General features: G+C 45.8%; 1 protein-coding gene across 1 annotated transcript in view; it reads left to right on the top strand.

Annotated features, from left to right (window-relative positions):
- The window catches only part of LIMK2 (LIM domain kinase 2), a 355,925-nt gene that overhangs the window by 20,210 nt on the left and 308,492 nt on the right, over positions 1-27,223 (top strand). The window lies entirely within an intron of this gene.

Raw genomic sequence — 27,223 nt, 5'->3', positions numbered from 1 at the left:
AAATAAAAGTAATTGAATTTGCTAAGCTTATTTGATACTTAATCTTCATCCTTTAGTTCAGTAGTTTTAAGGCAGTTAGATGTGTAATGGTGCCTGGTAGGGAAGATTTGGGACTGCCTCTGACTTGATTAAGTTTTCATAAATATATCTAAGATGGCTTCTTCATAGCTGCCTGTCTTTTCAGAAACTGTTTGTACAAGCGACTGCAGTGCCTCCAATTTGCCCTGGGTTACTGTAACACCTTTAATAAATACAGGCAATTTAACCGGAAGTACTCTGCCTTCTGGGACTTGTACTTTGGTATTTTTATTATATAAGCTTCAGAGTCTGGGCTTGTGAAGTTCTTGGTTTAGTTTATTATTCTTAAAGCACAGCTGGGAACATTAAGGTACACTTCAAGACGCATATACAAATGACAATATAGCACTTCCCATACAATAATAGCTCACTGCGTTCTTAATACAAATAAGTATGTGTGTGTGTGTGTGTGTGTGTGTGTGTGTGTGTGTATATATAATATATATATATATATATATTCTATAAATACCACCACCTAAAGGTTAAAACAGCCATCATTCTTATCAACCAAGCTTAATTTTCATTTAAATAAAAGCGGGATGTCAGTCTAATTTTAAAGAGTGGAAAAAGGAATGTCTAAAACTTAAGGGGATTTCAGATGTTGCCCAGTGGGTTTAAGGTACCTACATTCCAATTCTTCACTTGAGTACCTTGCCTCCAACAGTTTGAGGTTGTTGCAGTTGTGGTGACATAACACGTAAGTCGGATTTATGACTAAGTCTGGAAGTCTGGTTTGTGACGAGATTGGCAGCCAGGACAGTTGCAGGAGGTCTTTGAAGTGGTCTGACTCTTTCAAACCAAACATGGCTATCCGGCAATATTGTGTCATTGTACTGGGCATATCCAAAATTTGCTTTGCATGAATTTCATCCGGGTACAAGTAAGTTTAAAGAAATAGTAGTGACCTGATTTCACCACTAGCTTACTCTGTGATTCGAAAGAGGCTACTGTCAAAAATAACACTCCAGATTCAAACTGAAGTTTGTGCAAAGCCCATTATACTAAGCTGAAGGTAGCATTGAGGGGCCTGCACAGCGAAGGAGCAGGCCTTTGGTCTTGTTGACATTTAGGTGAAGCAGTTGTTGCACCCCCATCGCTGGACCGTCTTCAAACAAACTGACCCCTGAACAGATTCCTGGGTACGCCTCTGGTGATCAACCAGGATCTTAATATAATCAGCACAAAGCAGACACTGAAGACCATAACCCTGAGCCTTCTTGAATAGATGACCCCTGACTCAGACCACAAGTCACTGGAAAAACAGGAGAAAACATGTCGAGCACATTTTGTGTTCTGCCTGAAAGAAGCAATTTAATCCTGTTGTAATTTCAACATCTGATCCAGATGATGGCCCAGTGTATTAAAACCTGTGGATAGGAGGAAAATAACCAATACAGCAGACCTTCCTCACTGATAAAGCATCGCAACACTATCAATATCCCTGAAAGGGCAAAAAGCCAGACTTGAGGGTCAAATAGCAACAAGGTAGTCCCAAGATGACTTTGAAGATGACCGAGAAACTCTGTCTCTCATTTTAATGATGGAGGGTAATTGGGGTATAGATCCAAAGTTTTGTGGCTTTGTAGATTCCGGGTAACTTTTTTTTTTAACAAAGGCAATACAATCGCCTGCTAATGGCAATGTCCCTTCTGAGAGAGTCTGAGAGAGGCATTAAAACTCATGCTCAAATCTTCTGACAAGATCACAGTGGTAGTGTAGGTCTAGGCCGAAGCCTGCCTCCTTTCAGACAGCAGTAAACAGCTAGAGTCTGGTACACAAGCCTCTAGCTTATGCAGGATAAATAGCTTATGCAAAAATCCTTTTGAGGCATTTCGGTATGAGTAGCACAGCTCGTTTGATAAAAGATTGTTGCATAACTCTTAGCTTGTAGTTATGGATTTACTCCTGAAGTTAAAGTAGTTAATTATTTATAGATGCGAGCACTTGTTTCAACCTTTTAAAATCCTGCCATTATTGCTTTTTTTTGCTTTAAAAATCATTGTCTTGTGTGACGTATGATGTTTCTTACTCCACTGTGAGTATCCAGAAGTGGTTTCCTCTATTGCTTTCTACAGTTGAGTCCTTACAGGAAGAACACATTAATATAAATTGTTATACCCTTTTGTGGTTAACATCTTTTTACACTGTATAGATTCATCCTAGTCTAACCAAGATACAAGCCTAGACCACTGTCGATTTAATATACTTATGTAGTATCAGGTTGGCAGGGCTGGACTGGCCGGGCATCGGGTGTTCCCCGGGACACTGGAAGTTGGGCTCCGGTCTTGCATTGGTGTAGGCTGGTTTTGCGTTGGTGTGGGCTGGGTTTGCAATGGTGCTAGGCATTGCTTCCCCAGGGGCTGGTCTGAGAAAATTGCCAATTGCTGCTTTGTGTTCCCTGTCCGGTCCTGCTGATTGAATATTTTAGTACACTCTAAACCAAATACATAATGGGTGGAATCACAAACTTCGCAACACGTAGGTTCACAGTGTATTATGAGTTTTATTACTCAATTGAAAATTCACAGAAAAAAATGCTTTTACTGGGAAACCATGGTCCGCATAGAAGCTATGTGAATCATTGCTTCCCTTCCTTACCAACCAGGTAGTGGCAGTTTGCCATGCAATAAAATAGAAATTATGTTATCAGCAAACTGAGTCATGGAAGTGTTGTCAAATTAAACCTGGGTGTTACTAAAATTGTGCAGAAGTATCTTTGAGCATTGCATTTTTAGGCTTTCATCACTGGTCTGATGTGATTCCTTATCAGCACTCCACTCAGCTATTTGGCTCAAAAGGGGTCTCTATCTGCTGAATTCCCACAGCTTCTAAGAGACACTCTCACAGGAAAAGGGCTTGATGTCTGTGTGTGCAGGGTCCCAACTAACCTTTCTTTCTATCCTGAAGGTGGTCTTTGTCTTCAAAGTTATTCCACAATATCTTGTCTAGTATTCAGCATGGGTGGATATTCGTGTACTGTTTGTATGCTGCTGGATGTATATCTACTATATCATATGGGTTAAACGATATATAATGTTTTGATATCCCAAGATTGAGCATGGTGCTTTTGGGTGTTTCCCAAGGGATTGATGTGGGAGTCTTTTATTATTGGGAAACTGCTATTCCCAATCATGGGAATAGTCCCACACGTGCACCACAAGCCTTTGGTTGATCTTCTGATGTGGCGCTTACAAGGTTCAAATAAAAAAGAAAGTTCTATTGCACAAAAAATGATTCTTTGAATTTATTATTTCATATCTTCTAAAGCGATTCTCATGAATATCTTGCTACATCTCTGAGATGTATACCATGGCATCATTGAGTTGTTTCTCCAAACTCAAACCTTAATCATAGATCATAGTGGTCTTTTCCATAAAACCGTCTCTTGATCTGTACAAGTCAATAAGCCCTGCGTGTCAAATTTTTTTTTTTTTAATTCTTTTTATTAAACATGAAAACAAGCTTCAGATAATCATCATATTGGTATTTACATTACAGGATTAACATTTGTTACAGGTATCTCAAAACATGGCAAGTATCTCTCAATTACTAGCGGTTACCATCCTTGCACTCGAGGGATATATGAACATCTCGTCCTCCTGGCAGGTTTGGAACACTCCTTATGGCACTGCCTATTGGCCTCTATACTTTGCCCAAGCCCCCCGTACCGTTTCTCATTTATGGGGGCAGCCCCAACTCTGATGTATCACTTGCTCCGCACCCGGACACCAATCCATATCTTTCTTCCAGGCTTCCAATGTGGGTGCCGTCACTGCCCCCCAATTCCTCTTGTCAACCCCTCCTGCCAAGGCCAGCCAGGTCTTGGCCCATTGTGGCCACGTTGTGTCTCCCGTTACTCCCAGAATATGCCATCTCAGCTCTACCGGGACGCACTCTCCCTCCACCACCGTCATTACTCGGGCGATACCTTTCCAGTATGTTTGAATTATGGGGCAAGACCACAGTATGTGAAAGAAGGACGCTTTCTCGCCACATCCCCTTACGCACTCATCAGTCATACAATTACCCATTCGGACTTGAACCAACCGTGAGGCATAGGATCCATGGAGAATACGGAGCTGGACAAGCCTAAAGTGTGCCCTAATAGCTATTTCTCTGGTGCTCTGTAAGACTTCGGCCCCGTCATCATCCTCGATGTAGGCCCACATCCGATTCCCAGACCGCTCGCGGAGGGCCCATGCAGTCTGGGGAGTTGTTCACAAGTTTTTTTATATGCGAGGGATATTGCTTTGTCAATCATGGGGTCTAGGAGACGGTCCTTGAGTGGTGAATACTCCGGTATCGGAGTCCCATCTTTCAGGTGACAATGAAGCGCATGGCGTAACTGTCTGTATCGAAGGTACTCCCCCCCCCCCCCCCTCTATTTGGAGCTCCTTCCCCCCCCCCCCCCTATTTGGAGCTCCTCCCGCAAAATATAAAAATGTATAATTTTATCTCCCTTCCAGACATCCCCCAATAGGTCAATCCCAAAAAGGCTCCATTTTTGAAAGCCCTTTAATCGTTTGTTCTCTCAGATAATCTCCCTCACATAGAGGAGTCTACTCCGTGAGTTTAGCTTCCCATCCTGTCATTTTTGTTGCCTTCAATGACTGTCCGAGTATGTACCAGGAAGAGCGAATTATATCTCCCCCTCCGATACAGCTCTGTCAAGTAGCTTCCGTTGCCCATTACTAGTCGGTCCAGTCTATATGCCGGCTCATCGAGCTGTGAAAAAACCCATCCGTTAATATTGACGAGTTGGGAGGCCCAATAGTATTTTCTAATATCGGGAACGGCCAGTCCCCCTTCATATACTCCTCTCTGGAGTTTCTTAAGCGCAATCCTGCCACCCCCCCCCCCCACAGTAGTGTACGCTGTTCGGACTTGACAGATCGGAAGAAAGTCTCCTGTATCTGATACGGGCTGTTCTGAACCACATATATTAAATGTGGGAGGGCCATCATTTTAAAAAGAACAGCTCTACCAGCATGGGAGTCAGGTAGTCATCTCCAGTGAGTAATGTCATCTCTCAGGCTACATGCCTGCACATTTAACCGCAGGAACTCGTCCACTGATTTTGTGCCCAGATATTTAAACGTCTCTTTTCGCACCAGCTCCGAGCATACTGACGTCGGGGGCGGAAGCTCTCCTGCCAAAGAACACTAGGGATTTATCTCAATTGACACAATATCCTGAGTATGTGCCGAATGACTGTATTATATGAATGATCCGGTGGAATGTTTGTCGTGGTCTGTGGGCATTTAGCAGAATATCATCCGCATATAAAGATATGCGCTCTTCCCAGCCTCCCCGAGGTCATTTCCTCTTACCAGTGGGTCCCCCCCCCCGTATCCACACCGCTAACGGTTCCAATGCAAATGGCATTGGTGACAACGGGCAGCCCTGCCACATGCCCCAATGAAGCATGAAAGCTCGGGTTATATTCCTGTTGACACTAACTCGTGCTATTGGGGCGGTATATAGTAGGTGTGTCCATTGCTGTAGATTTGGGCCCAGCCCGACTTTATCTAGGAGAGCGAATAGGTATGCCCATTCGATGCTGTCGAATGCCATCTTTGTGTCGAGCGACAGGAGGGCAGCAGGCACATCCATTTGTTTTTGGGTCATCTGTGTTACGCCATAAAGACGTCGTAGATTAAGCCTGGTACTCCTATGTGGCATGAAGCCAGATTGATCTGGATGTATTAAGGATTGAATAACCGGACCTAAGTGATTTGCGATAACTTTGGCCAATACTTTGGCTTCAAAGTTCAAGAGGGAGATTGGCCTGTAGGAGCTACAGAGATCGTGACCACTATGGTCGCCATCCTCACATCCTTACGGGAGTTGACCTTCATCTCTTGCCCCTAGGAACATATTAAGCATGTGCGGGGCGAGTTTGCCCGCCACACATTTAAACATTTCTGTGGGGAGCCCATTTGGGTCCGCCGCTTTCCCGGACTGTAGAGCCTATATGGCACTTTCTCCTTCCTCTACGCTTAAGTCTGAGTCCAGCGCCAACCTATCCTCTTTCCCGAGTGTCTGCAATGTCATATCTTTTAGTAGGTTGTAGGACTCTTCCTCCCCATGTAGTCTGTGAGTGATATATGTTCTCATAATACTCTAATTCTGCACCTGTATCTCCCCGTACACCGTTTTCTGTTCTAATTTCCGAGACCCAGTTACGACTCCTATCCTTCTTTTCAAACAAAGCGATCAGTTTGTTGGCCTTATCTCCCAAATCGTAATCCTTCCTTAGTGTGGCTAACGCGTGTGTACGAGCAGCATTTTCTCCCAAGTCTGAGTTCTTTTTGCTTAAGTTTGAGTATGTGTTTGTGTCCGGTGTCTCCCACGGGGTCGGGCCCAATGTCAGTTCAAGAGTCAGTATCTCGCTCAAGATCATCACATTGTGCGCGTTTTTCTTTATGCTTAGTGCCACTTGTCACCTGCTCGAAGTCCCTGGCCATCACCTTATATGCCTCCCAGAGTATACAGGCTGACCGTACCGAACCAGCATTTTCGACAAAGTACTGCTCTGTGCGTTCCTCAAACTGATCCCTAAATTCCTGGTCTCTAAACAGGAATGGGTCCAGTCTCGACAGGAGGGACCAGTCCCGCCTAGGTCCATACATCAGCACCTCTACTGTCAAATGGTCCGATATTCCTCGCATCTTATGGCACCCCCCCTGGAAGAGTCCCACAGAGGCTGTGTGTGTGTGTGAAAATATAGTTAGCCGTGATCAACTTCGTGGGCTGCAGAGATGAGTGAATTGTTTCAATTTGGGGCTGTGGCAACTCCAAAGGTCCGTCAGTCCTAATGCTCTCACAAATGTGTGCAAGGGTCGAGGTTTCCGAGCCCCGGGGTACTTTACATCCATATCCATGTCCGGAGACATTGTATCGTTCATGTGCCCCCGCAAGAATCGGGGTCCCCTGCGGCAGTTCGAGTAGTAGCTTGCTAAGGTCCGGGAGTGTAGTCCCATGCAGTCGTGGGGGTATGTAAGCCGAGCAAGTGTTCACTCCCTGTCGCACCCACTTCCCGGGCTGGGCAACGAACCGTCCCATGTGGTCGCATCAGGTACGATTCACAACGAATGGTACAGAATTTGTAATGAGTATGGCGGTGCCCCTAAAGCTCGTGGTGAAGCTGGCGTGTGCCCGGAGTGTATAGCCAAAGCGATTCAGTGCCAAATAGTTAGTGCCTTTTGAGATGTCTCTTGTAGGAGCACTATGTCTGGGGAGTGCCTACACAACTATTGTAAAACCATAGTGCGTTTTATCTGGTCTCCCCTACCGTTCACATTCCAAGAGAGAATTGTCAATTTTCTAGCTTGTTGTGCAGCCATTTGAGAACCCTATGTGTCCCTTCCATCCCCACTCCTGACAATCGCCCCCCCCCCCCTCCTCGAGTAGCCATGTGAAGTTTAAGATCTCGGGTCTCGACCCACATGTAACGGAGCAATATTTCTGAAGTGTTAACAACCCAACAAATAGAAAGGCCCTTAACAGTAACCCCCCCCCCCCCCCACACCCTACAACCCTGCCTTGTAGGTCTGAAACTACCCACATCCCCAATAGCAGAGCGCCTGTCGCCCTATTGAACAAGTAACTAGTGTAGGGTTATTTGGCGGCACCACCCAATAGCGCCCAACCCCGGACCCACAAGTCTTTCGCATAGGTCGGCTGGAGCATACAAAACCAGGGCCCGTCTGGCCGTGTCCCAAACTTAAGTGGCAGTTGAGTATGAGCATTACCCCATGACTATAAAGGAAAATCTATACCTTGAGTCCTGCACAAACCATGTAACAGACCACTGAGATGAGTCCAGTACCTCACTTTCCAGGGTATCTGGCTTCACTCATGGGACTCCCAGACCGGGAGCTCCTGGATCTGGACTCAGACCTCGCCCCCTCTTTGTGTCGACTTGGCGATTCGAGATTACGGTAGCAACTCCACCAGTCTGTCTCCTCTCGCCGTCTGTGTATCCAGGGAGGACCCCCATCCAGCCATTGTTGGACCTCTGCAGGTGATGTGAAGAGCCAGGATTTGTCGCCCTCTATGACCTTGAGCTTGGCCGGGAAAAACATCATGTATTTGATTCCCTTGTCCCTAAGGGCACGTTTCACCCCATCAAATGTGCGCATCTCCTGCTGCACTTTCAGATTAAAATCAGTGGAAAAACCGAACTGTTGCGTTCTCGTAGGGGAGATTGCCTCTCACTCTGGCCGTCTGCAAAATTGCATCCCGGTCTCGGAAGTTTAGGATACGCACTATTATTGTCCGTGGAGGGGCATGTTTCGGCTTAGGGATCGGACCTCTGTGTGCCCTCTCCACAGAAAACAGAGGGGAAAGTCTCTCGGGTTTGAGGTGATTCACAATAAGATCTTCAATGAAGAGTTCCATACTGGGGCTCTCCGCTCCTTCAGGCACTCCCACCACCCAGATGTTATTGCGGCAGGCCCTCCCTTCCTTATCATCCAGCTGCAATGCCATCAGCTTATGTTGGTGTGCCAGCTTCTGCATGCGTTCCTCCAACTTGCACGCCACCGATTTGGAGCTCCCCTATGTTCTCCTCGGTCGCTGTAACCCTCTCCGAGGTTTTCCGCAAGTGCGCCCTCATTAAGTTCATCTCAATTGTGACCTTATCAATTTTTGTTTCCAGGTTCGTACCCACCGGTTGGATCGCTACCATGATTGAACTAAGGGATGGCTCTTCTCCGGTCGGTTTGTCACCATGCGCCCCCTCCTCGGAGTTCAGCTTTCGCGGAACAGCGTATTAATCCAGTTTGTTAGATTGCCCTGGGTCCGGGCCCCTTTCGGTTTTGTCATAGTGGAGTTCACTCTGGTTGGAGACAGTCACTTTCCCACCCTACGGGGCCACTTCGTGTTACCACCCTGGCTTGCCACTGTGTTCTGGACATCTCGGACACACAGTCCGATGATGATGTGTATCCCCCTTCTCGTGTCTCCAAGCGATCTGCCTGCTGCTCTTGCGAACCAAAAGAAGGAATGGGCATAATAGAGGAATCCAGCTGCCCCAGGATGTCACTCTGGCAGACTATTGCGGCTATCAATACTCCCCACTCGATCCGCACTGCTCCCACCTGTGGGTGCACCGACCTTTCCCAGTCGTGTCAGTGATAAAATAGGGGGCCCGTGGGTATGCCTGTGCCTCTCTTCAGTCCAGCCTTGCAAGGCCCACCCGTCTACCACACTGTGCCCGGCTTCACCTTCAGGCTGCCTCGACGTGGTTCACGGCCCACGATCTGTGCGATCCCCAGGAGCTTCGTCCCAGGCATGGAGCCTTTCAATAAGTCCGGGCCTCACACTGCGGATCGCAAGCCCAGGCAGTCCCAGATCGGGCATGCTAGTTACGGGCTAAGGTGAGCGAGTCTCAATCACTGGCCCCACTTCGTCGCTGAACAAGGGAGGGGGCCAACAAATGTCGCTCCTCGGGACCTTAGTCTCCCACGAAGGGTCCATTCGCCGGTCACCTCCCGCCCAGCTGCGTAAACACTGGCCTACCGGCACCACACAGCGACCGCCCACTGGGGGCAACCCGGCGGGCTTCAGGCTGTAAGGGGCGCGTTGTCTGCAGTACACGAACTGCGTGGCCCCGGGACCTCACACCAGTGTTGCCGAGCTCAGCGTCAGCCGCAGGCTCCATGTACCCAATCCCGAGTAGCGTGGATCCCAGGCCGCGCGCTCGGAATGTAAACTGGCAATATACACGACTCCGCCCCTCTTCCGTCCGGAGCTCGTCGCCATTCTGAGGCAGGGCCTGTCTTTGCTACATTCAGGGCTCCGCACCGCCGGGGGCAATAGATGCCTCACCTGCTGCAGAACACTGTCGGGAGAGCAGCGCCGGTCAATTTCACCCTCCAGCTGCAGGATAAGTATCGATATTCTGGGCTTTTATTGTGGGCCCAGACGGAGCTGAAAAGTTACGCCGCCTTCATGGCCGATACCAAGCCAGGACCCCCCCCCCCCCCCCCCCCCCCCAACAAAATATTTTTAATTGCCTCCGGTAAGTGGCAGACATGGTTATACGGGCACCTGGAGAAAAGATGCCTTTCCAAGATTTATTTTTTTAATTAATATCTTTTTATTGGTTTTATAACTTCATTACATTACTCAAACATATAGCTGATACACAGCAGGTAACATGGAGTCTCGATTCCAAGCCACATCTCATTACATCTTTTACAGTCTTGCAGTAGCCACACGCAAATGGAATCACATAAATCAATTACCCATGTGACTAATTGGGCTGTCATTGACCCCATATTTTCTGCTATTTGGCATTCCAGCCCCTCCATTTGTTTACCATTTGTTCCGCAGCTGTGCAGTAGTCCATGACTCCATATCAATCTTTCACTTTAGGGGGACTCTCTCTTTGCCAACAGCTCGCTATGTTTCTCTTTGCAACCAGGAAGCCGACCTCAGTCATTGTTCTCTTGTGTTTACCCAACTTCCCATAATCCCCAGAATCACCACCTTGAGGTCAGGGATGGGCAATATACTTCTGCACTTCACCAGAAAATAGTATAGATTCTGCCTGTATCTCTGGATGAAGGGGCATTCCCAGATAAGGTGATACAAGGTTCCTTCACTCCATTTATAGTGAGCACAAAGTGGACTGTTCCCCCCCCCCCCCCCCGCCCATTTTTCAAACCCTTTCTGAGCTGAAATATGTCGTATGAAAATAATAGAACTGAATAATTGATTTTCCAAGAATTTAAGCCAGGTAGGTAACACCTGACTCATGAATCTAAGACCAGCGATGTGATTTGGGACGCACTTTCAGCATCCAATAAAGACATCCCTATGGCAGGCTCAAAACTTGTTCTGCTATTACTCTACACAGATGACGCAGTGTTGTTTGCAGGACTTCCTTAAGTCTTCAAAATCGTTCAAATACTTTTATGGACTCTCTAGATCTTGCAACCAATTTCTCCAAAAATCACACCTTGACGATCGGTACCCAGAGGCATATTGGTCGTAAGTTCCTCTGCAGGGGGGGTAGGACTTACCAACGTTTCAACCTTCCCCTATCTGGGAGTGCTGTTTGACGACAGAGGGTCGTGGGTTGCACAAAGAGCACATAACAAGAACATCCTGGCAAATGCAGTGGGGGCAACTATGGACTTCACAAAGAGACTAGGGGCTAAGCCTGTATCCGCCCTAATAAAGGTTTATAGAGATAAATGTATCCCCATGGCCACTTATGGATGCGTTGTGTGGGGGTATAAGGATGTAAGAGACAAGCAGGTGGTGGAGAACACATTTGTGAGCAGGCTCCTTTCTGTCCCCTCCTGCACCCCTGCCTTCATGGTGCATGAGGAGCTTGGCTTGGGTTATATTTCAGATCATATTGCAGCTGCACCGAGCGTGCGCTGGCTGAGAATCTGGTCAAGTCCAGCTCCCACTTTAAATCAACATGTCTTAGCGGACTGTATTGCACTCTAGGGGACCTTGCGTATCCCTTGGTTAAGGTATGCCTTGGAGCAGCTGAGGATGCTAGGCTGTCCCAATTTGTTTACGAACCCCAGCGATACGCTTTTGCTTTAGTGGCCGCGCTGATTTAATTATTCATTTTAACAACGCTGGCTGCTTTCACATTAGCCCCCACGCTTATTTATTTAATTTACAGCGCGGGCCGCTTTCACTTTAGCGGCTGCGTTACAGAACCTTTCTAAAAAAATTGTTTTGCTTCACTTTAGTTGAAAGCGCCCCATACGCGCTTTCCCCATAATGTTGGCTACTACTCACGGTTTCCTGAATACGGGATCAGCGTCTAAAGAAAGGGGCGCGGCCACCATTAAAGTGATCTTGCATTTGCGAGAGTTTGAGCTATTGGCATTAAAACTAACCATGCCAGTAGCTTTAAACGTTCGCAAATGCAAGACCTATTGCATTGAAAATGCTTGTTCTGCGACTTCTATGGCCCCCTGCGGAAAAAAAGGTATCCTTCCACTGCTAAGAAATGGTCAATTTGTCCAAGTAAGGCCTGCACTATTGTACCTACAAATGCTTTCCTCCCCCATGGTTTGCTTTGGGGTCGCAAGGTTTTTTCAGGGGCCCCAAGTCTCAGGAAGAAGCTGTTCAAGGACCAAAAAGCTTGAATTTGATTTGAGCCTTATGGACAATATCAGTGTGTTTTCTACGGTGGTATAATTTGGGGACTGAATTTGATGTCTTTTGATCCTGTAAATGCACATATGCACTTGCTCTTTATATGCCCAATTTTTTACCCCCGATTTTGTGCTTTGTTTTTCCTTCTTTTTAACATTGAGTCTCAATCTTCCCTTTTGCACAAACTGTCTTAGATGATTTTATTCACGTTATTTGGATGTGCTTATGCACTCATGGTTTCTTATAAGCTCTATGTATTTGTGTTTTCTGGTACATATGTTTTAATTCACATGCTTTTATGGCCTTCATTGGCCGAATAGATCATCTTTGACTGACAATGATGTGATTGCATCTCATTTCTACATTGGCTTGCTTTTCTTGTCTGGTAAGAACCTAATTTCTTCCCTGACACCTAGCAAGACTAGCACAATTTTTTAATAAAATCCAAGGTGCCAACTTTAAGATCTAGACTGGAATGCATCTGTGGCCCAGTTAATAGAGGTTGTGATTTTGTGACTTTAGCTGTAAATAGATCCTGACATGATGACGTCTCTACTCCAGAACAATAACTTTAGATTAACTCCGACATAATGACGTCTTTACCTCAGAAAAAAATATCTTTCAGATTGAAAAGAAGTGCACCACTGTAGGAAACAGATTTTGGTATGGGTCATAGGTGCAGGTTGTGTTGTTACTTTACATAGTTTGTTATATGCTGTATTAAGTGTATTTTCTAGTCCTTAATCCTTAATTCCTTAATGCAGCCTTGAAGGAAACTACAAGCACTGGGAAGTGGAAAGTAAAAGAGGGATCTGGTAAAGGCAATGAATGAGATCAAAGTCTTTTTTGAAGAGATGAGATTTATGAGATTGGTTACTGCTGCCATGATTACTGTTGCCATGCTGTACCTCCCTCCCTCCAATGTGTGCTGCAGGCATATAGCACTGACTCTGAGACCTAGGTCTGTTATGGCCGATGAACATCAAGACTTGAACACGTCTCTGAGTTCACAGTTGCTGTGCGCATTGGCTCCCCTAGATGTATTCTTCTACCTGAAGCTTGTAACTACAGCATATTGCGATGGTGCTAAATGGGGCAGATGTAAGCAAATATTCCTTTGAGCTTTATTGACTCCTTCATTGTTGCTGCCAGACCCGAACTATCAGTAGGACTCTAGAGTAGCCAGTGTGTCCAGGTTTAAGGTTTGGCATTCATAGAACACCTGCTGAGGACGTCCCTACCTGAGTGCCTTGTGACCATAAAGCTAATTCTCTAAATAACCACAAAGTGAGTAGGTGTATCTACTTATGGACACAGCCAGACCCCAGCCCCACCCGGGAAGCTTGGGTGAGATAAAAGCTTTTTTTTTCTTTTCTTTTTTTCATTATACCACAAAACAAGAAGTAATTTAATTTGGATTGGTTATCTTTCAACATTTCATATGATCAGCTATTGCCCCCCATATGTATACACCTAATTTGCGTTTCCTTGATCCTTTCACAGAATACAAACTGTGCTCCAAGTTATATATATTATAGAACCGGGCTCGCCACATTTCAAAAGATGGTGCTTCCGACTGGAGCCAAAAAGAGGCTAGACATAGTCGAGCAACCGCCAAAGCGATAAAAAGCAAAAAACAATATTTATGCATGGGTCTCCCTTGCTCGAGATCCTCACCAACCCCCAGCAACATCATAGAGGCAGAGATTTTGACCCTGACCCCCACAATTTCTGTCATGAATTTCTCTATGTGTTGTATATATGGCCCTAGTTTAACAAAATCCTAAAAAATATGGATACTATCAGCGTTGTCCGTGCTGCATCGGAAGCATTTGCCATCATTGCCCCTCCCCCATTTCATCATCTTGGCCGGAGTATGATAAAGATTGAATGCAGTTTTAAAACACTGAGCTTTAAGATTCGCCGATAAACAAATTTCCCCGGCAATGGCAATAGCCTTCTCCATAGACACACCAGGCTCTCCAACTTTTGCTGCCCACTTACAATTATGTTTTTCCAAATCATCCCTCCTTGTGTACAACTGGAGGACTCTGGGGATATATCAGATAGCAGCCCCCGCACATTGCGCAAAAAAATAGATCTGAAAAGCGGTGCCAAATCAAGGAATGGCGGCAATGGAAGCGATGTTGTACAGTGGGACTATTCCTGCTCAACTGATTTAAGCATTGAGAGGGGGCGAGCCATGGGAACCACTACAGAACCATCTATCAAGATGCCCGAGGATATATCTTTAACATTGATCTGTCAAACTATGGTCACTCACAGAGAGGAAGCCCGAGTAGAGAACCAGAGAGTACAGGGCTCATGTCGCAAATTACAGAACTCGGTACGACGTATAGCCAAGACCTGTACTGAGTTCACAATAAGATTTAGTGAAGCAGAAGCAAGAATATCCTCTCTCGAAGACAAACTGGTTGCACAGAAGGCTTTAACCGAATCTTTACGATCCCTAAAAGATGATACACAATGGAAGTTGGCTGACATTGAAAATCGCTCTCGAAGGAACAATCTTAGAGTTTTGCAAATTCCAGAGGGGGTCGAAGGTCAAGACCCTTGCAAATTTATCATCGATTTATTTACGGAAGCTTTTCCAGAGCTGAACAAATGGGATTGGTCAAGAGAAGTAGAGAGAGCGCATCGATTCCCATTTAATCTTCGCCCAAGACCTGGCCAATCTTTGGATAGACCTAGAGTGATTCTGATCTCTCTTAACAGTTTCTTGGCTAGGGAAGATGTGTATTCTTTGGCACGCCCTGATAGAAAAAGGGCAGGGAAAGGGAAAGGGCTCGAATCTTTTGTAAGGCCTGACTTTTGCCATTTAACAGTGGAAAGGCGCTGGCACTTACGTCAGCTTATTGCACCATTTCAGTCAGCATTATCTGCATATTCAATAGAAGGCAAGAATAATAGTGTAAAGTCGGGGACTCCCCACCCCCCCCCCCGCTCCCTCTCTCTGGGAAGAGTCATGAGATTCATTGCTCTCCGGTGTTTCCCTGGAGCCCACAGGAACTTAGCACAGAGTACTTGCAGATGTTGTAACTGGGCACAGGATACCTCCAACGGTACAGATCTAAAGAAATACAACACCTTCGGGAGTATATTCATTTTAAGAATGTTAGCTCTACCCACCAAAGTGAGATGTAGGCATTCCCAACTATCTAACGCTTGCTTCACTTTGTGAGTGATATCCCCCCAGTTAATATCGACCAGATCTTTCAGGTTTTCTCGGATCTTAACTCCCAGATAAGTAACCTCCTTAACCACTCTGGGGTCGCTGGCCATGATCTGTTTAGTGCACAGAATCTGGGTTTTAGATGTTTTCAACTTATAGCCCGACACCACGCCAAACTCAGATGCTAGGCGTTCTACTTCAGATATAGCAACATGAGGGTCAGATGTTATAATGGCAATATCGTCCGCGTATGCGAATACACGGAACTGGTTTTCCAGTACGCAAAAAGGTTTAATCTGAGTACTTCTCTCTAACATTGTTAAAGGGTTAATATAAAGGGCAAACAGCAGGGGAGAGCAAGGACAACCCTATCGTGTGCCTCTTAAAAATTTTATGGGGTCTGATACCAGACCCATAGAGCAGATCCTAGCCATGGGCGATCGATATAATACTTTTACAGCTTGGATCAAACCCTGACCAAACCCCATCCGCTGCATAACCCCCCAGAGGAAATCCCACGCCACACAATCAAACGCCTTCTCGGCGTCTAATTGGATCAGCCCTAAATCCCTAGCCTCAACCTGCGCAATGTCAAAGAGCGTGACAATTCTGTTAATGTGATTCACAGTCCCCCGGCCGGGAATAAATCCATGTTGTCTTTGGGATACTAAAGGTGAGATAACCTTTGCTAACCTATTCGCCAGGATTTTAGCATAAATCTTCCCATCACAATTGATGAGGGAGATCGGGCGATATGACCCTGGCAAATCCGGTGGCTTATCTTTTTTCCTAAAAATAACAATGTTGGCCTCGTCCCAAGATTGCGGTGCATTTCCCATTTGAGCGTCTTGGAGGACGGCCAATAGGTCTATTTTAATCTCCTGAAAGAAAGCCCTATACACCTCCGAAGGGAGTCTATCGGGGCCCGCTGCCTTACCAATCGCCATACTATTTATGGCTAGTTCTAACTCTGCCATAGTAATAGGGCTTTCCAAAATCTCTGCCTCCTCCTGACCGATTCGTTCCACCAGGTGTTGTATTGCTGAGTCCCCTGTATATACCCCGGTCTCTTTTCACGAATAGAGATTTCCATAAAATTCAAAAAAGATCTGAACAATTTCCTGGTGATTATAGATCATATCACCTAACGAGTTCTTCATACCAGCTATTCTATAGGTGGCTTCCTTAGAGCGTAATCTATTAGCCAGGCAGCGCCCGAACCCTTCTCCATATTCATAGCATTCCTTTTTATATACTAGATATTTAGCAGCGATTTCCTTGCTCCAGGATAAATTAATGTTAGCCCTACATCTCGCCACCTTAGTCTGTAGAGCAATAATATAATTCTTGGCCCAAATCCCCTGTGTTAAATTTTCTTCTGCAGCCTTAAGCTTGATATACAAGTCCTGCATTACAAGCTTAGCTTTCTTTTGCTGGTACAATCCATAACTCAGGACCTCCCCTCTAAGACAGGCCTTAAAGGCATCCCATAGGACTCCAGCGGAGGTTGAATGCCGATTATCTTGAAAAAAAACCTTGATCCACTTTTTAATATGATCTATAAAAAGTTTTTCCAGAAGCAATTTCCTATTAAAAATAAAAGTTCGTAGATTTACATAAAAGCCTAATGCGGGTATATCGAGGACTACTGGTGCATGGTCAGATGTAATTCTTGGAAAAACTAGGATTTTAGCTTCTGTGAATAATGTCGGCGAAGCAAAAACAATAATCTAGTCGTACTAGCTTTTGATGGGGATGGGAATAGAATGTAAAGCCAGGATCAAGTGGAAAAAGATAATCCCATACATCAACCAAACCATCATCCATAAGTAAATGAGATAGTGCCTTGAAAACTCTGGGTTTCCTACCATTATAATTTTGCGTGTCCGACTGAAGTTCCTTATTAGTCAGGCTGATATTAAAATCTCCACATAGCACCAAAGGGGTGGGCCACATGAAGTTTTTGCAACATCAAGGCTTCATCAAAATTGGAGCCGTGAACAGTACAAAGCGTAAATACTTTTTCCCCTATTGAACATTCTACGATAAGCCACCACCCCAGTTTGTCAGCCAATACCCGTCCTGTACTTTGTATAGCAGGTTTAGCTAATCCCGCCACTCCCCGGGTGGATATAGATTGCTGAGAAGCTGCTAGAAGAACAAAACCCATTTCCGCTAAACTTTTACGTTTACACCACGGTACATGGGTTTCTTGTAAGCAAACCATATCTGGTTGAATCACTCGAAGTTCAGCTGCTACCCTTTGTCTTTTATTATAGCTATTTAGGTCACATACATTCAGTGAACATATTCGGAACCCAAATCTAGCCATTAGATAAATAGAGGGGCAATCCACTATTAAATTCTCTGTAAACAGACACTAAATCAATTAAGTTTAGACATAAGCTCAAACTCAGTTATATCGATACTGTGGATTATTTTTTTTATTTTACCCCACCCAGACCCCCCAACCCCCCATTGCTCACTCCCGAACCCTCCCCACCCCTACCCTTCCATGAGGCAAGATGGCGTCCACTGGGTTGGACGCGTAAGCCGGCTGCTCTCGGGTGACCAAAACCCCTCACGTGATGCTCAGATTATATGAATACCTTTGAGAGGAGCTGCAGAGAAGGGCTGTGCGCAATGCTGATTGCCGCGGCCGCATTTTCATCTAAATTGCGCCGCTTGCAGTGTCGCTGTTGGTGGCTGGGCGTCCGGAGTCGGAGCTGGTGTTTTCCTCCGGCACCTGCATACAACGGCGGCCGCAGAGGGCTGGACAGAGCCGTGTCAACGATGCCTCCCAAGGCAGCAAGAGGGAGGAGTCGCCCTCTGGTGGACAACGCTGGAATTTAACTAAAAATGCATCTAACACAGTGAGTGGCTCTATATCACCAAACAAAGACACTGTGTTAAAGGGAGGAAAAGGAGGGAAATTGCCGGAGAACATTGTAAAGCGCACTATACCGCTATTATTCTCTGCTGGTAAACCAAAGGATATGGGGGAAGTTATCCAACCTCCTAAATGCATATCTTCTGCTATGGCATTAGGACTCGCTTCCGAATTAGAGAGGATTGAAAGTGCCTGCAATTTGAGAGATGTTGATGCTGTTGATATGGATAACATCAGCGTGGGATCACCCCCTATATCCAGGGCTGTCCAAGTCTGAGAACACGATGAGGATATTAACAGGGAGGGAAGGTTTCCCAGCAATCCAGGTGAACCCCCTACTCTGGTAACTCTTGTTGGTCCCGGTTCTAAATCCAGATCGATTAGGGACAATGACACCGGCTTGGCTGCAATTCAGGACACAATAGGTGACGCTACCAGTCACAAATCTACAATGCAGGATATAGATACTGAGGACTATTTTTTTCTCATTACCTGACCAGTCAAACTCCTCGAATGACGACCTTGAGTCTATGTTAGGGGCTTCAGCTAGAGCTGGTCTGCAGGATGATGAACGTAGTGGTGGTAGTGTACAACTGGAGGACTCTGGGGATATATCAGATAGCAGCCCCCGCACATTGCGCAAAAAAATAGATCTGAAAAGCGGTGCCAAATCAAGGAATGGCGGCAATGGAAGCGATGTTGTACAGTGGGACTATTCCTGCTCAACTGATTTAAGCATTGAGAGGGGGCGAGCCATGGGAACCACTACAGAACCATCTATCAAGATGCCCGAGGATATATCTTTAACATTGATCTGTCAAACTATGGTCACTCACAGAGAGGAAGCCCGAGTAGAGAACCAGAGAGTACAGGGCTCATGTCGCAAATTACAGAACTCGGTACGACGTATAGCCAAGACCTGTACTGAGTTCACAATAAGATTTAGTGAAGCAGAAGCAAGAATATCCTCTCTCGAAGACAAACTGGTTGCACAGAAGGCTTTAACCGAATCTTTACGATCCCTAAAAGATGATACACAATGGAAGTTGGCTGACATTGAAAATCGCTCTCGAAGGAACAATCTTAGAGTTTTGCAAATTCCAGAGGGGGTCGAAGGTCAAGACCCTTGCAAATTTATCATCGATTTATTTACGGAAGCTTTTCCAGAGCTGAACAAATGGGATTGGTCAAGAGAAGTAGAGAGAGCGCATCGATTCCCATTTAATCTTCGCCCAAGACCTGGCCAATCTTTGGATAGACCTAGAGTGATTCTGATCTCTCTTAACAGTTTCTTGGCTAGGGAAGATGTGTATTCTTTGGCACGCCCTGATAGAAAAAGGGCAGGGAAAGGGAAAGGGCTCGAATCTTTTGTAAGGCCTGACTTTTGCCATTTAACAGTGGAAAGGCGCTGGCACTTACGTCAGCTTATTGCACCATTTCAGGCCAAAGGAGCGCAAGTCTTTTTGTTAAACCCAGCCAAGCTTAAAGTTATTGTTAAGGATCAAACCCGGTTCTTTTCCTCCAAGATAGTAGCAAAGGAAATTTTACAATCTTTGTGAAATGTGCTTAAATAGGGGGTCTTAGCATGAAGTTGGTAGATTGAAAAGCTGGGCAGGAATTCAGGTCCCAATTTGTAACTATCTATTGTTTTTCTGGTTAATTTTTTTTTTTCTCTCTTCCCTTTCTCTCTCTCCTTTCTCTCTTTCCTCTCTTTCGTGTGCTGTTTCACCCTATGTCGAAATCTGGTGCTATAATCAAGGTGTAGTTGGCATCAGCAATAGTTTTATGGTCTAAGGAGGTTTTAAATTTACATGATCTATATGATGTCTTGACTGGTTCATAGGGTGATGGGCATGGTGCGGGGGCGTTCACCTGGGTGTTGGTAGCTTGACATCACAGGGACTATTGGGTGAGATAAAAGCTTGGGTGAGAACTTGAAACTCTTTGGCCTGAAAAGACCTGTCATGTGAACTTAGATGAAAGAGGTTTGCCTCAGCATCTTTATGCCACATACGTTTGAAAATGCCCAGATTCTATAATGTGCTTCATGCTGCTAGTTTTGCCTGCCTCTAAACTCTTTTGGTTTGTTCAGAAATGGCAACTTAAACACAGCCTGTTGGCTTTGGCTGATTTGAATAAGGTAACCGGTGAGAACATGGATTATTGTTTGAAGTGGCTGACTGCCCGTCTGAAGGAGTAATCTCAACTCTTGTCAGGGGGAACCTGTAAAGTCTCTAAATCAGTCTAAGGTCAACCACCTTGTATCTATGGTAGAGAGGTGACCGGATTGACTTGGGTCAATGTATATAGTATGCAGCGCCAAAACCGTAAAAGACAAAATGCATAACAATAAAAGTCCCAAAATTTTGAAAAATAGAGTAAAGATGCAATAAACAAAATGACAAAAATCCAATAAGGGGGACCTGAGATGATTTTTAAAAAAGGTTTTAGGTAGAGCTAGATAGCACCATGAAAATGTAAAGCACAAGTGATAGTCAATGATTGTGGTAGACCGAGACCAAGGTGCCCATTCATATCTTCCTACTGTTTGCACCTGGGAGGCATTTCATACCTCATTCACACCTTATTCAGGCCAAGCACAGGCTTGGAGACGCTGGAGAGCTAATAAAAATTAGCTTCCTGACAGTTCAGGTCTGTTAAGGGTTACTACTGAAAGTTACTTTTCCTTAATATTTATTAAACATATGACTTCACCATTGAATTGGATTTTAATAACTATTAAAAATAGCAGCTTAATTATTTTTCTAGCTGGTCCCATTCCCAAGAAACAGTATTAGTATTTTAATATGTACTCTGGTTTCATTCAAAGAACAGCTATGCCTGGCAGAATGAAAATAGCTTTAAGCCCTTGTCACTGTAGGGGCATGGTAACATTAATTTTCTACATGTCCTACTTTTAAATGCCATACTCCTGCCTTGTGGGCTACAAGGCCCACATAGGGTGGCACACTACTATTTTAAAACGGAGATCGTAACCTGTCAAAAAGGGTTGTTTTGACCAGTCACACTGCTGGTTTTATCTGCAGCAGTCAGGCTACAAAGTGTAGACCTGAAGTCATGTTTACACTGCCACTATAGTAGATGGCACAATAGATGCTGCAGCCCACAGGTGGCAATTAACTCCAAGGCCCTGGATGCATTTTCTGCACCTGTACTAGAGACTTGCAGGCTCAGGAATAAGCCAATTTGACCATGTTTAAAGAGTGAGCACAGGCACTCTGCTTCTGGTTAGCAGAGGTAAAGTGCACAGTGTTCTAGAGCTAGCATAAATATAGATTCCAGCAAAACATGAAAAATCCAGGGTGACCACGCAAAAAAGGCAGATGGCCTTTATAACCCCTCCCCTGACCATCACCGCCACTGTTTTTGGCAATCTGAAGTGCCTCAACATGGTCTATTGGTACACTATTTCAGCCTACTGGTTTGTCAGAGAACTCTGCCCTCTCCACCTCAGTCCCCTTCAGCTTCAGCGCGTCCAACTAATTCTTGGCATGACCTGAAAATTCATGGGCCAGAAGGAGATTTGTTTGCTCTTGGACATAGCTAGTACCCATCCCTACTCCATATGGGACCCTTCAGTGAAATAACTCAAGTCATAAATCATATAAGAGCTGGTTAGAGGAAGAAGGAATAGTACCGCAATTGCCATTTCCTTTATGGCTCTTCATATTGGCTGCACGCAAAACAGCCCTATGCCTTCTCTGATCTAGCCAAGTCCAGAACCGCAACCTTCCTCTGCCTTGTTGATGGTCCGGGCCCTACCAATTATCAATGGTAGAAAACACTGCTTCTTTGCCATAATACCTACATGTTCAGCATTTGCCAACTTGGGAACGCATTCTAAACTGGCCATGAGGAAGCACTGAGGCACATTAAAAAAACACCAAAATAAATATTTGAATTGCTTCCCTCACACTTTATTTGTACACTGACACACTAACCTAGTTCATTTTCTTGTACAACCCATCTTTAATATCACCCTAACCCTATCCTATACCCTCTCTCTTCTGGGTCAGTAATATGCAAGTCAGTGCTGACTCTATTTAGGATACAATAAATAAAGTGCTTTCTATGTCTATCCTGTAGCTTTCACTTCTGTATGATTGGATAATCCAAAAGCAGTGGATTAGCATAAAGTGCCTTTCAGAGGTGTTTTACCATCAGTTCATGATTGATTTTGACCACTCCTGCCCTGCAGAGCTTGCAAGCACAGGAAGTAATTATAATAGTTTCCAATGGCTCCGGCGTATGAGGTCTGCTTGTGCATGGGACTTTTGTTGTTAAGTAAATTTCCAGTACAGAAGATGTTGTCCAAAGGGTATTTATTCGGGTAACATCCAGAAGGGAACCACAAATCGTACAGCAGGCAGCTGTGCTGTCAACTGACACATTCAGAACTCCACTGCTATCTCCATTGTAAGTGAGATCCTTTACGTTTTGGACTGTGGCGATGCCACTACTCTTAGGTGTGAATTACTACTATAACACATCCTTTCCCCCAGTAACAACAATAATAAAGTATTTACAAAACAGACAATAGTGACAAAAATAAGTGGAGTATCATAAAATAAATTAAACAAGGACTTAATCTGAAAGGAACAAAGAGGTAATGCATATTTTGCAAAATATCAGTGCGACAGTCAAGGGTGACTGTCAATGTTTCTCATTACAAAATCGTTGCACCATTAAGGTTTTTGCTTTATTTTCCCCCTGAATAGATGTAAATCATCAGGAAAAGCAATGGTTGCAGAATTCCTCTGAACTTCAGTACCACCCTGAATCGTACAAGCTGTAAACAATCTGGATATATTCCCATATGTTCCCAGAAACCAAAACAACAAACAACCACATTTCTCTTCACCTTGCATATAATGAATGGGTCCATGAATTTAGAAACCTTTTTCTTGATCAGCCCAGGTTTCTTTACTGGTACCACATCACCCACCTTTCAGGAATATGTTTCCCTTAATACTTATTATCAAACCTAGCCTTACACTTCTCCTGGTATTTCCTTTTCTTGGAAGTAATTAGTTGTTTATTTAAAATCTTAGATTCAGTCATTGTTTTCTCAGCTTTCAGCCAGACGGGACTGGTTCTGGAATTTGATGATCTACCTTTCAAGATAGAACAAGCATTTGCTGCAATAGGTCTCGCATTATTGAAAGTTTGAGCTATTGTGATTGCAAATAATAATGCAATGGCAATAGTTAAAACTTTCATTAATGCGAGGTGGAGTGGGGGACCCCACTGGTGACTGCGGAGGCAATGAAGGTGGTAACCTGGGAGGTGGTGGAGCTTGTGAAGGAGATAGAAAAGGAGGAAGAATTGGAACACAAGGGAGAAGGGTGGTGTGCCTCTCCTTGTGTCTTAGGATTAGGAGCTGGAGACTGCTTCAATGGCAGCTGTTTTGAAAAGGTCCGTTTTTTATTTGTGAGACAAAATCTCCAAGGGCGTTGTTGATGGGAGCTTCGTGGTGATCCTCCCTATCTGTGGATGGATGAACAGTTGCTTTTGCCTTGCATCCAGCTGCTCCTGCAGTCTCTGTAGGTATGGTTGCTCCAGATCGTCCGAGTCAGCCTCCGTGCCGATGACCGTTTCAGCATCAGTGACGACCTCAGATTAGCCTGCGGGTTCAGCATGGAGGTTGGCCTTGGTGCCGGCACCTAGGGTACCTGCTCCAAAGGTCTCCAAGCTTGTAGAGGAGCTTGGGTCAATGCCAGGACCAGCGTCAGTTCTAAAGCTGTTCGGAGAGGACTGTAACCCGAAAATGGTGAAGCCCCTAAGTCTGTGTGGTGGTGGGAAAACTGGATGCCTGACCCGTTGGTTGGCGGTGCAATGCCTCTGTCTGAGCCCTTCTCCGAGGCTGAGCATGGGTGTCGACCATACTCCTGACCCCTTTGTTCAAGGCCCGGAGATTTTCAAGGTGATGAGACTTCTTGTTCCTCTTCCTACTGGTCACAGTCGGGGAAAACACCGCCTCTAGGCAGGCTGGGTGGTGTCTGAATCGGTGGAACGCCCGAGGGTCCAGAGTCCTCACCTTCTTTAACGTCGAGCTGGGTCTCTACTCTGAAGAGGTCATTGGTGTGGTCGGAGGCTTGCAACCCCATCTTCTGGTCGGCCCACCTTTGTGAGCAGATAACAGGTGGTCTTTTTCAGGCACATGGTGAGGGAGGCTTGGCACATAGTATCGTCTTGGTCAGTTGTAGAGGCAGAGATAGGACACCTACTGGTGATCAGACCACGGATATCTGCCGTGGTTCTGTGGGACAGTATCAGAATGTAGTCTGTTCTATCACCCTGAGTGCATTCTCTGTGGAGAAGCAGTCGAAGATGCAGGCACATGGCCCTGTAGAGGGCCTCCGGCCCTAATGTCAGGAGTCTAGGTTTAAGTCAGTCTCCAGAGGCTGTTGCTGAGGAGAACGCAGACAAATGGAATCGAATTTCACTGCGTCAGCCCAACAGAAGCATGAAGAATGCGATGAACTCGCAGTCCTGGTAATCCATGTTCGAATCGGATGGAGGGGAAAAAAAATACCATGGAGTCTGTGCCTATGTATGCTGCCATTAGATTTTGTTCTAGCAGCTGTGTTCTTCCAACAAAGAATTCTTTGAGCAAGTGCCAGACAAACAACCCACCCTGCTTAGAACCCGTGATCGGGGTGTCGCCATGTTTGAAGAGGACACCTCCACGTTAAACATGCTTGTGGCCAAGCTGGACAAAGCCTTTGAGCCTCAAGCTGAGGTATTCACACCAAGTTATCGCACTCCCAGTCACAAAAAAGCACTTCCACGCAATAACAAACCCCCCAAAAAAAGAGAGAACCTGTCCCGTCGCTTCGCCACACCATCTGTCAGCCTCCTTCCCAAACATCCTGACTCCCCTCCAGGGATCATAAGGGTCTTTTGTTATGAACGGGTGATTGCGCTGCTGCTCCCCAGGCCGCAAAGCCCCTCTGCTGTTCATTACTTCTCCTGCCTGTGGGCTCACGCTGGTGGTGAACACGTATGTTGTCCCGTGGATGGGTGGCGGTGAATTGTGCGTTTCAGGTGAGCATGTCTCCTGCCTGAGGGCATACGCTGGTGGCGTGAACACATGTATGTTGCCCCATGGATGTGGGACGGCAGTGGGTATTGACTGATTTGCTGCCTGTTAGTGTGTGTTTGTGGTGAGCACCGCTGTCCTGTCTGTGGTTATTGTGCTGACGGCCAGCAGGGGTTCTCTGTCCTTGGGTGTGTGATGGCAGAGTATGGCCTGATCTGCTGTCGGTGTGTGTATGCTGGTGGTGGTCTGCTGCCCGTGGCATTTGATGATAGTGGTGAGTACAGAACTGCTGCCCTGAGGGTGTACTGCTGGAGGGTACACATTTACTGACCCGCCACGTGACTCCGATGAAGAGGAGCAAACATCCGCCGAATGTGAGAATGTGCTTGTGGTGAGCACACGTTTGTGGTGTGTGTGTTGAGTACAAGTATGCTTCCACATTGATGTGGGTGGGTGCGGAATTGCTGCCCCTGTAAATGAGAGGTGCAGATCTCTTGCCCCTGTGTGTTTGCTCTGTGTCTGATGTCGTGGGTACACACAGCTATGCTGTGGGGGTGCAGTTCTCCTGTCCCAGTGGGTGTGTAACAGGTGTGCGTGTAGACCTGCGGCCCACTGTTGGGTGTGTTGGTGTTGAACCCAGATGTGCTGCCTTGGGGGCGCGTACAAGTGCTGAGCAGAGACCCACTGTACACGGACAGGTGAGTGTCTCGCGTGGCCTACAGGGGCTTTAAACATCTCAAGTCTTATTTTCAGACACACGGATCAGCTGAGATCTCAAGCTGGCTCTTTTAAGCTGGCTGTCAAAGTCGCCTTCCCTAACCGATGTTTTATTTTCTGTACATCTGGAGTTTAACCCGTCGCAGCCCGTTGTAGGTGGAGGCACTAAGTGGAGTACAACGTAAACTAGACTGCTTTAGAAAGAGGGTGTGTGAAAGCATAACTAGCTGCCGACTTTGAAATGGGGAACCGGGCTCGAATCTCGGGGTGGGCTCTCCCCGTGCCTACAACAAAAAATGCATTTAACTGGTTTATACATGACATGGTAAGCGAGATCAGGCGGGCACTTTTTAGTTGGGCTTAGAGCAAAATGCTTACTGAGGTCAGCACGAGACAAATTATCACAGGAAGCACTGGCCAGAGTGAGGGGAGCCATCTTGTAGAAAGTTGACTGAAATGCGCAGTTAGTCTATATTCCAGGCTGTGCCTGCGTGTTTTTTTTTTTTTTTACCTCCGTGTCTGTATGTAGTTTTAGTGACGTGGTATTTGGAGAATGTTGAAGAGGGGGTGGTGGTGGTGGCGGCTGCAGCTTTCATGCCGAGTTGCGGCTATTGCTGCCATGCAGAAGTATTCCCTGCGATTGAAACTTATTTCATTTCCAGCACACATGACGGCAAACCAATCTTACAAAAAAAGAGAGAGAGATCCTCTTCAACAAGACGTCAGAGGTTCTTTTATTTAGTTGCTTCGCTGTGAAATGGATCCCAAAAAAAAAAGGCCCGCGAGTGTTGTGCGCGCGTGCCACAGCGAGACGTGGTTTCAATTATAGCACCCGTGTCTGGACACGTTAATTGAACCACATGGCCTTTGGTGCGCGTAATAGACACCAATAGGCCATGGGCGGAGCAATGCGCCCGCCTTTGGCCAATTGCGTGCAGTCTTTTATAAAAAGACGGGCGCAAAGGCCAATCGCGTCGCACAAAAGGAAAAGCACACGCACGAGCTTGTGCGATTCCTAGGTCAGTGCTGAAACCCCGTTTTCACCTACTAAATGTCTCGCGCTGCGCGAGGAGTGCTGTGCACTGCACCGCTAGGCGCGAGACCTAAAAAGGAGATTTCAATGTGATACTAATGAGAGCATTTCCGT

This window comes from Triturus cristatus, chromosome 11 (genome assembly GCF_964204655.1).
Source record: "Triturus cristatus chromosome 11, aTriCri1.1, whole genome shotgun sequence".
In the NCBI taxonomy this organism is placed as follows: domain Eukaryota; kingdom Metazoa; phylum Chordata; class Amphibia; order Caudata; family Salamandridae; genus Triturus; species Triturus cristatus.
The sequence above is the reverse complement of the archived record's forward strand: the minus strand, read 5'-3'. Positions and strand labels throughout refer to the sequence as shown.